Here is a 15,040-nt window from a genome sequence, read left to right as displayed (position 1 = left end):
AGCAAAATCTGTGGATGATCACCAAGGAAGAGACATGTAGATTTTAGCAGAAAATCAGGGCCAGTTCAGAGGTAGGTCATAGATTAATAAAATGTGCTTCTGTTACAAAGAAATGTCATGTTTTATTTAATAGGAAATGCTGTAGCACAAGGGTTTCCAGACTGTGGTCCACAGACCACCAGTGACCTGCTAGCTTTATTCTGATGGTCCACAGCATGTCTGTAAAAGTACAATTGAAACCCTTATAGCATCCAGAGCACAGCATATTTTCCACAGGGGCTCCTCATTTGTGGAGTGTTCTCCTGGTGCCTTCATTATACACCTTTAGCTGCCAGTCGAAAACATAATCGTAGAACCATAGAATTGTAAAGTTGGAAGAGGTCACAAGGGTCATCTAGTACAACCCCCTGCAGAGCAGGAATCTTTTGCCTAATGTGGGGCTCAACTGAGATTAAGAGGCTCATGCTCTACCAACTAAGCTACCACTCCCAGCAACCAGGCCTTTGGCTGATTAACATCCTTTAAAAAAAAACATTTTAGTTAAAGGTTTTCAGTTGTACACTCATATCATTTTCCATTCATATACACTTGTCAGGACTGCCGCTAGGTCCCAGCTCACAGAGGACCAACGCCCAGTGGATATTATATACAAAAGTCTTTATTGAAGTTTAGTTTCCATTTCCAAGCTCTGGGCGCGCAGACCCACGTCTTAACGCTAGACCGGCTAAGTCCCCTCTGACTCACTGCTCCACCCACACCAGTTTAAGATTCTAGCCCGGCTCCACCTCTTGCGCTGCTCTTTCCTGCGTTGGGTCCTTCTGCCCTCTGGGGTTCCCTCCTTCCTGGACTCCTCTGACGCAGAGCCTCCTGAGTCTTGCCCCTCCCTCCGGCGGGCTTTAGGACCTGGCTCCCTTCCCGGGCTCCCCGCTGTGCCGCGCTCCTGTACATTTGAACTTGGCGCGCGCGCCCAGCCGGTGACTTTCCTTCTGACCGTTTCCCCGCTTCCTGATGTGGGTGTTGCCAAACCTGACTCCTCTCCTCCCTCTGGTGGTGAGGACACTGGTCCCGACTCCTGGGACTCCCCCTCCCCACTGCGCTCTGGTGGAGACGCTGGTCCTGATCTCCAGCTGCTGCTCAGGGACTCCCCGCTGGCCCCTCCCTCTTGAGGTTTCTCCCTTGGAATCTCCCTTGCTCTGGCCACCGGCGCTCCCTTCTGTGAGTCCTCCGATTCGCTAGAGAGGCTTGTGGAATAACTCTGGCCACTGTCACTGCCTGCGCCCCCCTCGTACTCCTCATCCTCACTCTCCATTTGCTCCCCCTCCTGTGTCTCTCCTTCTGAACCCCTGACATCCATCCCCCCCTCGAAGCCCCCCCTTCCCCCCTCCCCCTCTTCCGGTGCGGGTTCCGGGTGCTCCATTGTTGTAGGGGTACAGGATACAGGATACATCCAGGATACAGCTCGTCCCCTGAGGCTTGCAACCATCGAGATAAGTCCGGGAAGTCCCCCATGGGCTCGTCGACGACGACCTCCTCCGCTTCCATCTCCTGCGCGGTGTGCTCGAAATCTGAGCTCGACCCCAAATCACCCAAGAGCCCTCCTCCCCCTGTTGCTTGATGGGGGTCCACCTCCCAGGGTCCCTTCGGCATGTCTCTGCGCCAGCCCACTTCGGGTTGGTCCTCCCACCAATAAGATCCCCCCGTGCCAAAACCTGAAAGCGATCCCTCCGGGGAGCTGCCTCCCGGAGCCGAGTCCTCAGCTGACGAGAAACCCCGGAAAGTGCTGGCCGAGAGTGTGGGTGTGAACAAACAATCCTCCAAAAAGCCCGCCGGCATAGGCTTGTGCGGGAAAAGTGTGTGGAATTCTTCCTTGAGCAACTGCTCTTCCACTGCGTAATCCGGCACCCCCCTGTTGGCGCTGGCCGGGGTGTCCTCTGTGGCGAGAAGATATTCAATCCCGTCCTCCCCCCACCTTGAGTCTAAAATCTCAGTGGCTTCATTAAGTGGCTCCCCTTTCGGCGACCCCCCTTTTTTGGGCGCTTCTCTGAGCGGGTCTGGCGCCTTCCCCGGTGCTTGAAACCTGTGGGGCTCTCTGTAGGGCGTGAGCACTGATCTATGAAAGACCGGGTGCATTCTGGAACCCTCCGGGAGTGTCAACCGGAAGGCCACTGGGTTGATCTGCGCCTCTACTTGGTAAGGCCCTAGCTGCTTGTGCCCTAGTTTCTTCTTGGCTAACGATCTGGCTGGAACTGCTTGTGCTGCCAACCAGACCCAGTCTCCCACCTGGATGTCCTCCCCAACCCTCCTGTGTCGATCTGCCTGCACTTTGTAAGCCTGTTTTGCCAACTCTAACTGCCTCCTGAGCTGCTCGTGGATCTCCTGCAACTCCGCTGCCACGTCCTCTGCTCCCTGTGGCTCCCCCTCCCGCACTGTGTCCAAACCCGGGAAGGTTCTGGGATGCCTCCCGTAGTTGGCGAAAAATGGTGTCACCCCCGTGGACCCGTGCTTCGTGTTGTTGTAGGCAAACTCGGCCAACGGTAGATAGTCCACCCAGGTCGATGGCTGCTGGTTCGCGTAGCATCTCAGGTACTGCTGCATGATGGCGTTGACCCTTTCCGCCTGCCCGTTAGTTTGCGGGTGTCTCGCCGACGCCAGGCTGACCTTGACGTTCAGGAATCCCATCAGCTTTTGCCAGAAGTTGGAGATGAACTGGCGCCCCCGGTCGGACAAAATAGACCGTGGTAGGCCGTGCACCTTGAACACGTGGTCTATAAACATCTTAGCGGTCTGCTCGGCCGTGGCCACCTTCGCGCACGGAATGAAGTGGGCCATCTTGGTGAACAGGTCCACTACCACGAGCACTGCCGTCTTGCCCCTCGAGCTGGGTAGATCTGTGACAAAGTCCAGGGCCACCCTCTCCCACGGTACGAACGGTGTCTGTAGCGGTTCCAACAGGCCCGCCGGCGGCTGGTGCACAGGCTTAGCCCTTTGGCAGGTGTCGCACCTATTGACATAGTCCGCGACATCCCCCCGCATCTTAGGCCACCAAAAGTCTCTGGCTACTAAGTCCACCGTCTTCTCCTTGCCGAAGTGCCCCCTGCTGGGCGCGTCGTGCAGCTGTTGCAGGACCTTCGCGCGGAGGCTGTCTCCTGGTACGTAGAGGACTCCCTTGCGTAGGAGCAGGCCGTCGCGCACTTGGAATTCGTCGCCCCTCGCCTTGCCGCTGCACACCTCCTCCATCTTGGCTCGGGCGAACGAGTCCGTTTGCAGCGCGCGGCGCACCGCGTCCAGGTCCACCGTGGCTGACGCGCATGCCCACGCCTGTGGTGTGAAAATGCTTGGCCGCCGCCGGTGCCTCTGCCTCCAGATACTGCGGTTTTCTGGACAGCGCGTCCGCCAAGACGTTGCTGTTTCCTGGGATGTACTCAATTCTGAAGTCGAAATCTGCAAAGAACTCCGCCCAGCGGATGTGTCGCTGGTTCAGGAACCTCGCCGTGCGCCAGTACTCCAAGTTCTTATGGTCTGTGCGGACCTGCACCGTGTGCTTGGCTCCGACGAGGAAGTGCCGCCACGCCTTGAAGGCTGCATGTATGGCCAGCAACTCCCTGTCCCAGATGGTGTAGTTCTGCTCCTCTTTGCTGAGTTTTCTGGAGTAGAAAGCGCACGGCCTCCAGTCCCCCTGGTGGTCTTGCTGCAACAGAACGGCTCCCACGGCCCTGTCTGAGGCGTCCGTCTCCACTCTCATGGAACTGCTGGGATTTACGTGCAGTAGGTTCTCCTCGGAAGCGAAGAGCTGCTTGAGCTTCTGAAAGGACTGCTCCGCCTGCTCCGTCCAGATGAACCTCTTCTTCTTGGAACTGAGGGTGTCGGTGATGGCCGCTGTCTGCATGGCGAAACCCTTGATGAACTTGCGATAAAAGTTGGCAAAACCGACAAACCTCTGTACTTCCTTCCTATTGCGTGGGCTCTTCCAGTCCAGTACTGCACGTACCTTGGCACCGTCCATAGCCAGTCCCTTGTCGGACAGTTTGTAGCCCAAGAAATCCACCTCCGTCTTGTCGAACTGGCACTTCTCCAGCTTGGCGTACAGCCTGTGCTCCCGCAGCCTCTGCAGAACTTCCCTAACATCTCTCTCGTGAGCCTCCGGCGATTCCGAGAAGATCAGGATGTCGTCCAGGAAGCAGACGCACTTCTTGTAGAGGAGACCCGCCAAGACATGATGCATGAAGGCTTGAAAGCAGTGGGAACCATTTTTTAATCCAAAAGGCATAACTCTGTATTCATAAGTGCCCAGCGGCGTAAACATGGTCGTTTTCCACTCGTCGCCTTCCCGTACGCGAATGAGATTGTACGCTCCGCGCAGATCCAACTTGGTAAAGATGCGACCCTTCCTCACCGTCGCCAGCAGGTCATCGATCTTGGGCATAGGGAAGGCTGAGGGCTTGGTCTTGAGGTTCAAGACGCGGAAATCAACGACCAACCTCTTCTGGGGCGTATCCCTCTTCTTTACAAAGAACACGGGACTGCCTCCTGCCGCCTTGGACTCCCGGATGAATCCCCGCTTCAGGTTGTGATCTATGAACTCCCTGAGCTCTTGCAATTCATCCTCAGACATGGAGTACAGTTTCCCCGTCGGGAGCGTCGCCCCGGGCAGGAGGTCGATCTTGCAGTCGTAGGGTCTGTGGGGAGGCAGCTTATCCGCCTCTTTCTCGCAGAAGACCTCCAAAAACTCCTTGTATTTGTTAGGCACCGCTTGCAACATGCCCAGGTTCAGCTGTGGTCCATCCTCGTGCCCCTCATCTTCCAAGTCCGCCAGGATGCAGTGTTCTGCGCAGTAAGAGGAGCCGAAGGTCAGTTGCCGCTGGTACCAAGCTAATGCCGGGCTGTGCCTATCCAGCCAACTCATTCCCAACACTATGGGCGTGTCTGACAGGCGGGTGACGTTGAAGCTGATGACCTCACGGTGGTTTCCAATGCGCATCACCATTGGCGGCGTCTGCTGTAGCACTTGCCCTCCCAGTAGCTCCCTGCCGTCCACTGTGACGACTTTCAGAGGTACCGCCGCTGGCAGAAGGGCTATGCCATGTTGCTGGATGAACTGCATGTCTATAAAGTCTGCATTGCTCCCCGAGTCTATGGTGATGGGAATTTCCACAAGTAGCCCATTGGGGAGCTGAAGGGATGCGGTGAGCTGCACTACTGGTTTGGGTGGGAGGGGGTCGGTGGGCTGTAAGATCCCTGGGGATTGCTTCACTGACTTGTCTGGCTGGTCCCCAGAGACGCCATCTCCAGCCAGACAGTGGAGTTTTCCTGCTGCGACTCCCTCTGCTGAATTGCGTCTGTTACTGTCGCTGCGGCTGCAGTATGCTTGTGAAACCGCTGGGGACACTCTTTTGCCATATGCTGAGCACTGTCGCAGATGTAGCACTTCCTGGTTCCTCTAGGAGGCTTCATCTTGACTGCTCCCGGAGTTAGGGCTCCGACTGTGGAGTGAGCCTTAGCACCACCTATCTCCATCGGCTCCTCTCCCCCTCCCAACGGAGGCATGGATCGAGCGCGCGCCGCCTCCTTGGGGAAGGGAGGCAGTCCTCTCGCTGGCGTGCGTCCCAAATGCCCTTCCTCCTTGCCCCAAGGGCGTCCTTCCAACCGAACCCCAATGGAGAGTGCCCGTTCCACCACGTCCTTGGTGGTTTGGGGTCTTCCCCCCCCTTGCGATCTCGTCTTTCACAGCTCCGCTCAACCCCTCCCAGAACAGGTCTCTGACGGCAGGCGATTCTTTCTCCCAGGCTAGCACATTCACCAATGTGAAAAAACGTGAATGATATTGCCTCACAATGGCTCTACCTTGTCTTAGTCCGTGAATCTCCTTCCTAGCGATATCCACATCAATCTCAGATAAAAAACACGCATCCATCACTTTAATGAAGGCAGCCGCATTTTGGAGGGCTGGATCCTTGTCTCTCCATAGATTGCGCAGCCACGATTTCGCCTCCCCCCGTAAATGCGAAATAATAAATCCCACTCTCTCTTCCTCATTTTTAAAGTCTTTGTCAAGCAGCTGCAGTGCATAAATTACATCTGCTCTGAAGTTAGGATACTCCTGCAGGTCCCCATTGAAGTGAGATACCAGGCTCCCTCCTCTGTTCCCCAGCCCAATCCCTTCTGGTCTGGTGGCCGGTAGCCTCTGTGTACTTAGCACTTCTAACCTGGTTCGCAGATCCTGGCAGGCAGCAGCTGCTTCCTGTTCTTTCTTTCTGGAAGCCGCAATTTCTGCAGTCAACTGCGTCACTGCGTTTTGCAAACTCGCTATCTTCTCTTCGGTAGTCATTTCCCTGTTTTTCGTGAGCTCGCGAAGCACCAATCTTCACCCCTCGCTGCTTTCCCGCACTCCACGAGGTTGCAAAATTGGTGAAAATGGAGAGGGGACTTACTGTCAGGACTGCCGCTAGGTCCCAGCTCACAGAGGACCAACGCCCAGTGGATATTATATACAAAAGTCTTTATTGAAGTTTAGTTTCCATTTCCAAGCTCTGGGCGCGCAGACCCACGTCTTAACGCTAGACCGGCTAAGTCCCCTCTGACTCACTGCTCCACCCACACCAGTTTAAGATTCTAGCCCGGCTCCACCTCTTGCGCTGCTCTTTCCTGCGTTGGGTCCTTCTGCCCTCTGGGGTTCCCTCCTTCCTGGACTCCTCTGACGCGGAGCCTCCTGAGTCTTGCCCCTCCCTCCGGCGGGCTTTAGGACCTGGCTCCCTTCCCGGGCTCCCCACTGTGCCGCGCTCCTGTACATTTGAACTTGGCGCGCGCGCCCAGCCGGTGACTTTCCTTCTGACCGTTTCCCCGCTTCCTGATGTGGGTGTTGCCAAACCTGACTCCTCTCCTCCCTCTGGTGGTGAGGACACTGGTCCCGACTCCTGGGACTCCCCCTCCCCACTGCGCTCTGGTGGAGACGCTGGTCCTGATCTCCAGCTGCTGCTCAGGGACTCCCCGCTGGCCCCTCCCTCTTGAGGTTTCTCCCTTGGAATCTCCCTTGCTCTGGCCACCGGCGCTCCCTTCTGTGAGTCCTCCGATTCGCTAGAGAGGCTTGTGGAATAACTCTGGCCACTGTCACTGCCTGCGCCCCCCTCGTACTCCTCCTCCTCACTCTCCATTTGCTCCCCCTCCTGTGTCTCTCCTTCTGAACCCCTGACAACACTTAAAATAATTCTTTTGGACTTCCCACCCAACATCCCATGACAGTTCTTTGTACATCTTAATTAGCTGCGTATACAATAATACCTTCACCTTATTTGGCTGGTTAACATCCTATACCCTTTGAAATGTGTTCATAGGAAGGGAAGGGGAGGGGGGTTGGTTGGTTCTTGTTTTTATGTATTTTGTGTTTTTATATTGTATTTTTGTGTTGTAAACCACCCTGAGATTTATGCATGAAGGGCAGTATACAGATTTAACAAATAAAATAAAAATAAATTACAATTGCTACAACAGGCAGAAAAATTATCAAGACTTTTGTCTCTGGCTTTGCCCATAATTGGCTGGTTGTCCCCATAGGCTGCCCATTTGTTGCTTAATTGATGCAGAATCTGGGCATGCACTTAGTTGAGAGGAAAGACGTATAAGCAAAAAAGCATGGCTGCTTAAGGCATTTTTATGATAACCTACTTGACTGAAGCCAGCATACATTCCTACTTTTGTTCCTTAATCTTTCACTAGTTTGCTTAGTAAAATAGCCTAGCTATTAAGCCTGATGGTTTCATTGGGTGGGGCGGGGTGGTGAAATGTGGTTTAGACATAGGCAGGGAAATATTTTTACCTTGACATATAAAAATGGAATTCCTAAGCATCTTCAAGGGCAAGCTTTAATTCTGTTGCTTTTTTTCAAGAAAGAAAATTGGGAAGGAGCATATGAGCTTGCATTCTTACACAGTTGCAGCATACTCACTAGAATTTAATTGCTTTAAAAATATTGTTGAAGTTGCTTATAGTTAAAGTGGTTTTCCAGATATATTAAGGTATGTATGTTCAGTTACTCCATTTTTATTGCTTTTGGCAGTGCAGAGAGAACTACTTACATGCTGTTTCTCTAACCCTTTACTGAATATGTGAGCTTTCACAGTTATGCTTTTAAAGACCTTTTTGGTGCAAAACAAATGCAACGTGATGTGACATACTGCAGACAACGTGACATACTGAATTCCTGCTATCCAAGTTGTCGATCCTCTCTTGTTATTGGTCTCAGTTCAGCTGAATACTTCCAATTCTTAAAGGACCATTATGCTTTTTGGACTCAGGGTCCAGAAATCCATAGGAAAAGTTCCCTAACTACTTGATTAGGATGTGTGTGTTTTTTTAAAAAAACACATTTTTATTTATTTGCATCAGAATTCTTTAATAATTCTGCTTTCAACTTGTTTGAGGGCTTTAAAACCTGAAAGGAACTGGAAAAAAAATTAGCTCTAAGAAAAGCTTTTGGGGGTCAGGGTGCAGATTTTGCAAAGTTTACTTATGTCACTATGATAATTTCCTTACACTTCTGAACCATAGTCAGGCTTCTGGCTCTAAAGTGCTGAACATTTCTGAGGGCAAGATGTTGCTTTATGACCGCATCGCTGCCAGGGTTGAGAGAAAACAGATGTGGCATCTGAAAAGTTTATTTTTGCAGAGATGCTCAGCATTTTCGGATATAAACTCCCATAGTTTCTACTTTAAAAAGAGCCTTCTTCTGCCATGCCTTTAGGCAACCATTTTAGGAGCCAGGGCTTTGAAAAATACTGTAAATGGCACACATTCTAAGAAGCAACAAAAGTTGTCGTGCAGTTTAACTTCATATTTCCATAACCCGCTCCATTTAAATGCTCTATGCCAGACAGGTATTATTCATCCTGCTGTGGTTATGTACCTATTAATTTCATGTTCCCCTCCTTCCGATCTTCTAAACTGCATTCTTTTCTACGTTGTGGTATCTGAGGACAGGTAGTTGTGTAGTATTACTGCTTTTTTGAGCTGGGAAGTATATATGGGTGGTAAGGAAGGTGCATGCTAAATTTCTGCCTTTTGGCAACTGTGTATTTTCAGTTTGTCACAAAGTGGGAGCCATGACACACCAGCTTTTGCCCAGCTATCGTGCCAAATGCTTGCCTCTACAGGCCTTTAGTATGCCAAAGAGTGACAATCCTTTCTTGGCTCATGTCTCCAATGTAAAACAAAACAAAAAAATCAATTAAACTCCCTGTAATGTTCAGTGAAGAAAGTCAGGATATGTTCAGGAGTAACGGCATGACGTCCTGATGGCAATGGTACCTCTTCTCCAATGCTAAATGACAGCTTCAAGAGGGGGATTTTTGTCAGGACTGCAATGCAGAAAGAGTTAAACAACCCCCCTACACAACACAGTCCTAGACCAGAACACTCACCTCAGCTGCTGCTTTGAAATAAAGAAAAGACCCGTAAGGGGAAACTAAAAACCATCACATACTTTGGGCCTTTGTGACTTCAATATCCTAATACAGTCGTACCTTGATTTTTGATCAGCTTAGTTCTCAAATGTTTTGGCTCCTGAACGTCGCAAACCCAGAAGTGAGTGTTCTGGTTTACGAACGTTTTGGAAGCCGAACATCCAACAGGGCTTCCGCGGCTTCTGATTGGCTGCAGGAACTTCCTGCAGCCAATTGGAAGCAGCGCTTTGGTTTTCGAATGTTTTGGAAGTCAAACAGACTTCGGAACGGATTCCATTTGACTTCCAAAGTAATGACTGCATGCCGGGGAATATTAGAAGACAAGAATATCCTATTTAGGTGAACAGCACCTTGAAGCATCATCTTTTTTTGGTAGGGGAGCTTAGTTTCTGCTTCCAAAATCTCCCACGTAGCAACATGTTAGGGAGGCAGAACAGTTTGCCCAGTGCCCAGAGTGGGATGGTTTTGAAGGAAGAGGCACAGTTAGGAACATAGTAAGCTGCCTTGTACCATGTCAGACCATTAGTCTATTTAGCTCAGTAAGCTGTGTTGTAAGCTTTCAGGCAGGGGGCACTGCAAGGTCTGCCTGGAGATGCTGTGGATTGTGAACCTGGTAATGGGGTAGGAGAGCTGAAAATAATGACAATACATTTCACATCTGGCAACCAATGCACCTCTTTGGTTTCAAATAGTACATGGGTAGACGAGTCTATAAAGACTAGGGCACAATTTTTCACTGCCCTTGAGTGGCTATGGTGGCTCATTTACCAGAAGTTATATATTTAGCGTTAACTCCTACAGCAAAAGCATCCAAGGAGGCTTAGTTTGGTCAGAACCAAGTATACGGTTTAAGAGTTGATGCTAAATACATTACTTCTGGTAAATGAGCCACCATAGCCCGTAAAGGGCCATGAAAATTGGTGTCCCAAGCTTTTTAGACTTGCTTATCCATGTACTATCTGAAACTCAAGGGGCACGTTGGTTGCCAGATGTGATTTTTTTTTAAGCTCTCCTACCCCACTATGGGCCCTAGATGCTCTACTACAGCTATGACCCGTGACCATATTTCTAAAATGGGAGAAGGGAGATGGTTGCACCATATTCAGTTATGTCTGTCTGAAAAGTGGTGCTGGCATCCTATATTGAGTGTGTATTTGTGTATGGAGTATTAAGGGGAGTTTTCAATAAGAACAGATTACCGTATTTTTCACCCTATAGGACGCAATTTTCCCCCTCCAAAAATGAAGGGGAAATGTGTGTGCGTCCTATGGGGCGAATGCAGGCTTTCGCTGAAGCCTGGAGAGCGAGAGGGCTTCCCCGGGCTTTGGGAAGATATCGGGCAGCCCCACAAGCTCGGGGGACAGCGGGGAGACGCAGCGCCGCCATCCCGCTGTTCCCCGACCTGGTTTTTTGGGGGGGAACTAGGTGCGTCCTATGGGCCGGTGCGCCCTATGGGACGAAAAATACGGTAAATGTGTATAGCACTACCCAGAATTGTGTATCAAATTTGCTGTATTCTGGTTTGCTTTTTTAAATTTCTAATTGCAGCTAGGCAAATAACATGCTAGTTAGACCTTCATTTCAGCTGCAAAGGCCAAAATAGTAGTTTCCACAATAGTTACGCTTCGTGATTAGAAAAACCTGTGCTTTCATCATGTGTGTTCTCCTAACCACTGCCACCCCCACAACCCACCCACCTCAATGTAATTGGTTTTTTTAAATGACTTAGATTACTTATTGGAAAAGGGGGGCTTGGATGTTTCTTATAAAAAGAAACAGGGATAATGAGAGCAGGGTAAAGTAGCAACTTCACGAGGATCGTCAGGGGTACGCTTGACCAGGACAAGTGTGGGCAGAGATCCATGTGGGAGGCCAGAGTATGTGGTTTCAAGCCCCACTGAGACCCAAAGCCTTTGATCTAACGGATTTATAGTGTGTAATTCTATATCTATTAGACATGTGTTTTTCTTTAATGTTTTAATACTTTGGCACAGGGAGGTTTACGTCTAATACTTTATTTGATGTTTGCGATCAGCATTTTGGTAAAACAGCTTGTAAATTAATCTGATTTGGGCTATGAAGAAAAAAGGTAGGTTAATCAGGCCTCTTTCATTTGTTATTACTCTCGGTTACATAAATATCCTTCCCATCCTCCAAGGAAGAGTTGGCCTACATGTCTTAGGGAATTCTTCAGCTTCTGACAGCCTCTTTCCTATCTCCATATGCTTTCTCCAGGAACACAACTTGGTTCTGAAAAATTGTGAGTTTTTCTAGGAGCCAGATGCAAAGGCGGGGCAGCAGGTTTCTTTCACACCTGTGGCTATTGTGCAATTTCTGTGTCTGTGGCTTTCTCTTAAAGGTAAAGGTAAAGGGACCCCTGACAATTAGGTCCAGTTGTGGCCGACTCTGGGGTTGCGGCGCTCATCTCGCTTTATTGGCCGAGGGAGCCAGCGTACAGCTTCCGGGTCATGTGGCCAGCATGACTAAGCCGCTTCTGGCGAACCAGAGCAGCACACAGAAACGGCGTTTACCTTCCCGCTAGAGCGGTACCTATTTATCTACTTGCACTTTGACGTGCTTTCAGACTGCTAGGTTGGCAAGAGCTGGGACAGAACAATGGGAGCTCACTCCGTTGTGGGGATTCGAACCGCCAACCTTCTGATTGGCAAGCCCTAGGCTCTGTGGTTTAACCCACAGCGCCACCCGCATCCCTGGCTTTCTCTTAGGCCCAGTTTAGATGTACCTCTAAGCTTTCATTTAGTTTTATGAGAATAAGTGGTGATGAGCCTTGGGCTTATATGCCTTTGCCTCTTCCTTTGCCAGGAGGGAACAAGACTGAAAGCAACCACTTTCAGTTTTGAATCAGCTCCAGTTTCTAGTAAAGTATGAACTCAAGAGACTGGATGATTGTAACTCAGGTTAGTTAATCGCACAAAAACTAGGATCTGAAACCACAGTTTGAACTTGGTTTGCCAACCACAGGTAAGCTAAACCACTGTTTCCTGAGTTTGGACTTTCACTCTTTTTTCTCATGGTGTGCAAAGGAGGAAGGGGTATGAATGAGCAAGACCAAAATACATAGCTCATGTAGGTTAAGTTGAGAGTGAGTGACATGGCAAAAGCATGGTTGCAACCAGAACACTAGACACATCTTTTGATCTCCTGAAGGCAGCCAAGGCTCTGCTGCCCGTTCCCTGCTGGGTCCTGTCATCCATCCACTTTGTGGTGAGCAAGAAAACCACAGTTGTCAGGGAAAGATACCAGATGAATGGCTTGGAACCTGGGCAACCGCTTCCAACATAATACTGCCTCCTCACTGAGGTCAGCCTTAGAAACCTGCTTTCTCCTAGTGCCCCCACTATTTGAATGAGGCAGGTGGGAGCTAAGGTGACGGGCTTTTCAGTGATGGCACCTCATCCCTGTGGAATACTACTCCGAGTCCTAGGTAAGCTATCCAGCTGCCCAATTCCATGTCTTCTAGTACCAGGTAAAGACCTTTTTATTTCCCCATGCCTTTTAATGTTTGCTGAAAGTTTTATCTGCTGCCTTATTCCTGTATGTTGTTTTTTAAAAAACTTATATGGTTTTATTGCTGTTTTATTATTGGTTTTGAATTTTTATTTGGGTTTTGCTATCCTGATTCCTGTAAGATTTGGAAATATTCATATTAAACAAACAAGAAGTCCTCTCCACGTAGCATTTTGAATCTGCTGCGTAGCATATGGACACAAACAATTTTATTTAATCTTGCAAAGAAGGGAAAGGGGGAAAGAAAGAAACAGCCAGAGGCAGGCTGCTTGTCCCTGTCTTTCTACTGAAAACCAGTTCGCTGTTTGGAACGGACACAGGCTTTGCAAAATATATTCATCCTGTAAACGTGCAGATTTTTTTTATATAAAAAAATGCAAGTTCCCCAAATTTTCTGTACCATCTTCAAAGCAAAACAGTAGATGCCTTCTTTTCCTCTTAAAAATCATGCTAACACAGTCAAGCAACACAGAAAACAGGAAATTAAATGAATTACTCCTTGAAGCCTACAGCTGATACTCATTTTCCTTTTTACAGTTAATAAAGATAATCTCTTCCTTTGCTCTTTTTTTAAAAAAACTTGTTTGTTAGAGTTTGTTTTAATCCATGATTGTTGTGTTTATATTTGCTATGTTGTAAGCCTCCCTCTTAAATACTACTTTAGCTAAAACGCAACAGATGTGTGCTGCACCTCTTATTCCTACTACTGCTCTATGGTGATTTACAGGGCTGTCTCAAGGCAGGAGTACACCAGGCTTCTCCAACATGGTGGCCCAACTGTGTTGAGCAAAAACTCTCAGCTGGCTGGGGCTGATTGGAGTTGTAGCCCAAAAGATGTTATTTATTTCTTTTACCACAAATTATTATTTTTTGTTCTTTATTGCATTTATAGCCCACTGAACCGCAGGGGGCCAAAATACCATCAGCCAATGCTATTATCTGAAACTGACCCTGGAGATGGGATGGAAACTACTGTAAAACAGTAGTTCCAATACCCATTCCATTCAGTCAGCTCAGAAAGATACCACTGTCAATGGGATCAACAGCCACCGAGAGAGCAGGTAAGGATAACAGTGTCACACACACACACCCTCTTTCGTCCTGTTCCAGAAAAAGATAACCCACCAGAGCAATCAAGGTTCATTCAGTGTCATAATTCAGGGAAGAGCATGTGTTGACACCGCTTGTGCTGAACTTTGAGATGTCTGTCTACCTCTCACCCTTTCACTTATATTCTAAAGAGGTTTTTCAGGTGAGAATACTGAGATAAACATCCGACTGTGCCATGTTTAGCTTTGCTGACCACAGTCTAGCTCTCACACACATGCATCTCTTAATTTATTGCTCGGTACCTGATGACTCACAGCCAAGTGTGGGAAGTTTTTCCATTGTGTTTTGAAGTGCTGTGAAAGCTCTATCTATAGTCGGGCGCTTGAAAAGAGGTGGGAGGCCTTTTACATTTCCCCCCCCCCCCTCAGGCGGACCTATAACCACCTTTTCGTATTCTTACTCATTTATTTATATAACACTTAATGCCCAAATAAGCTGCGCTACAAAGTATAAAAATTAAGTTACACAAACCATTAAAGTGGAAATATCCATCATTAAAATACATAATAAACATTAAAATAACATAGAAAATTAAAAACAAGAGACTTGGATCAGGAAATCAAGGGAATAGGTGTGTAACTGTGGCTGCGTACACAATACATTTAAAGCCTCCGTTCATGAACCTAGAAGAATCCTGGGAAGCTACAGTTCCCATCACTTCGCAAACTACAGTTGCCAGGATTCTTAAGAGTATGTTTAAATGCGCAGTGTGCCTCTTCAAAAGCTGATGGAATGCCAGTATAAATGGGGCTGCTTGTATTTCAATAAGGAAACAAACATGCCTAGAACAAACAGTGTTAAGATATCTTTAAGATAGTAAGTGTTGGATATTATAGGTTTTACAAGTATTGTGTTCCTGTATTGAGAGCCAGTGTGGTGAAGTGGTTAAGAGCGGTAGTCTCGTAGTCCGGTGAACCAGGTTTGCGTCTCCACTCCTCCACGTGCAGCTG

This window comes from Podarcis gaigeae (assembly GCF_964106915.1).
Source record: "Podarcis gaigeae genome assembly, chromosome: 11".
NCBI lineage: Eukaryota > Metazoa > Chordata > Lepidosauria > Squamata > Lacertidae > Podarcis > Podarcis gaigeae.
Note: the sequence above shows the minus strand (reverse complement) of the source record.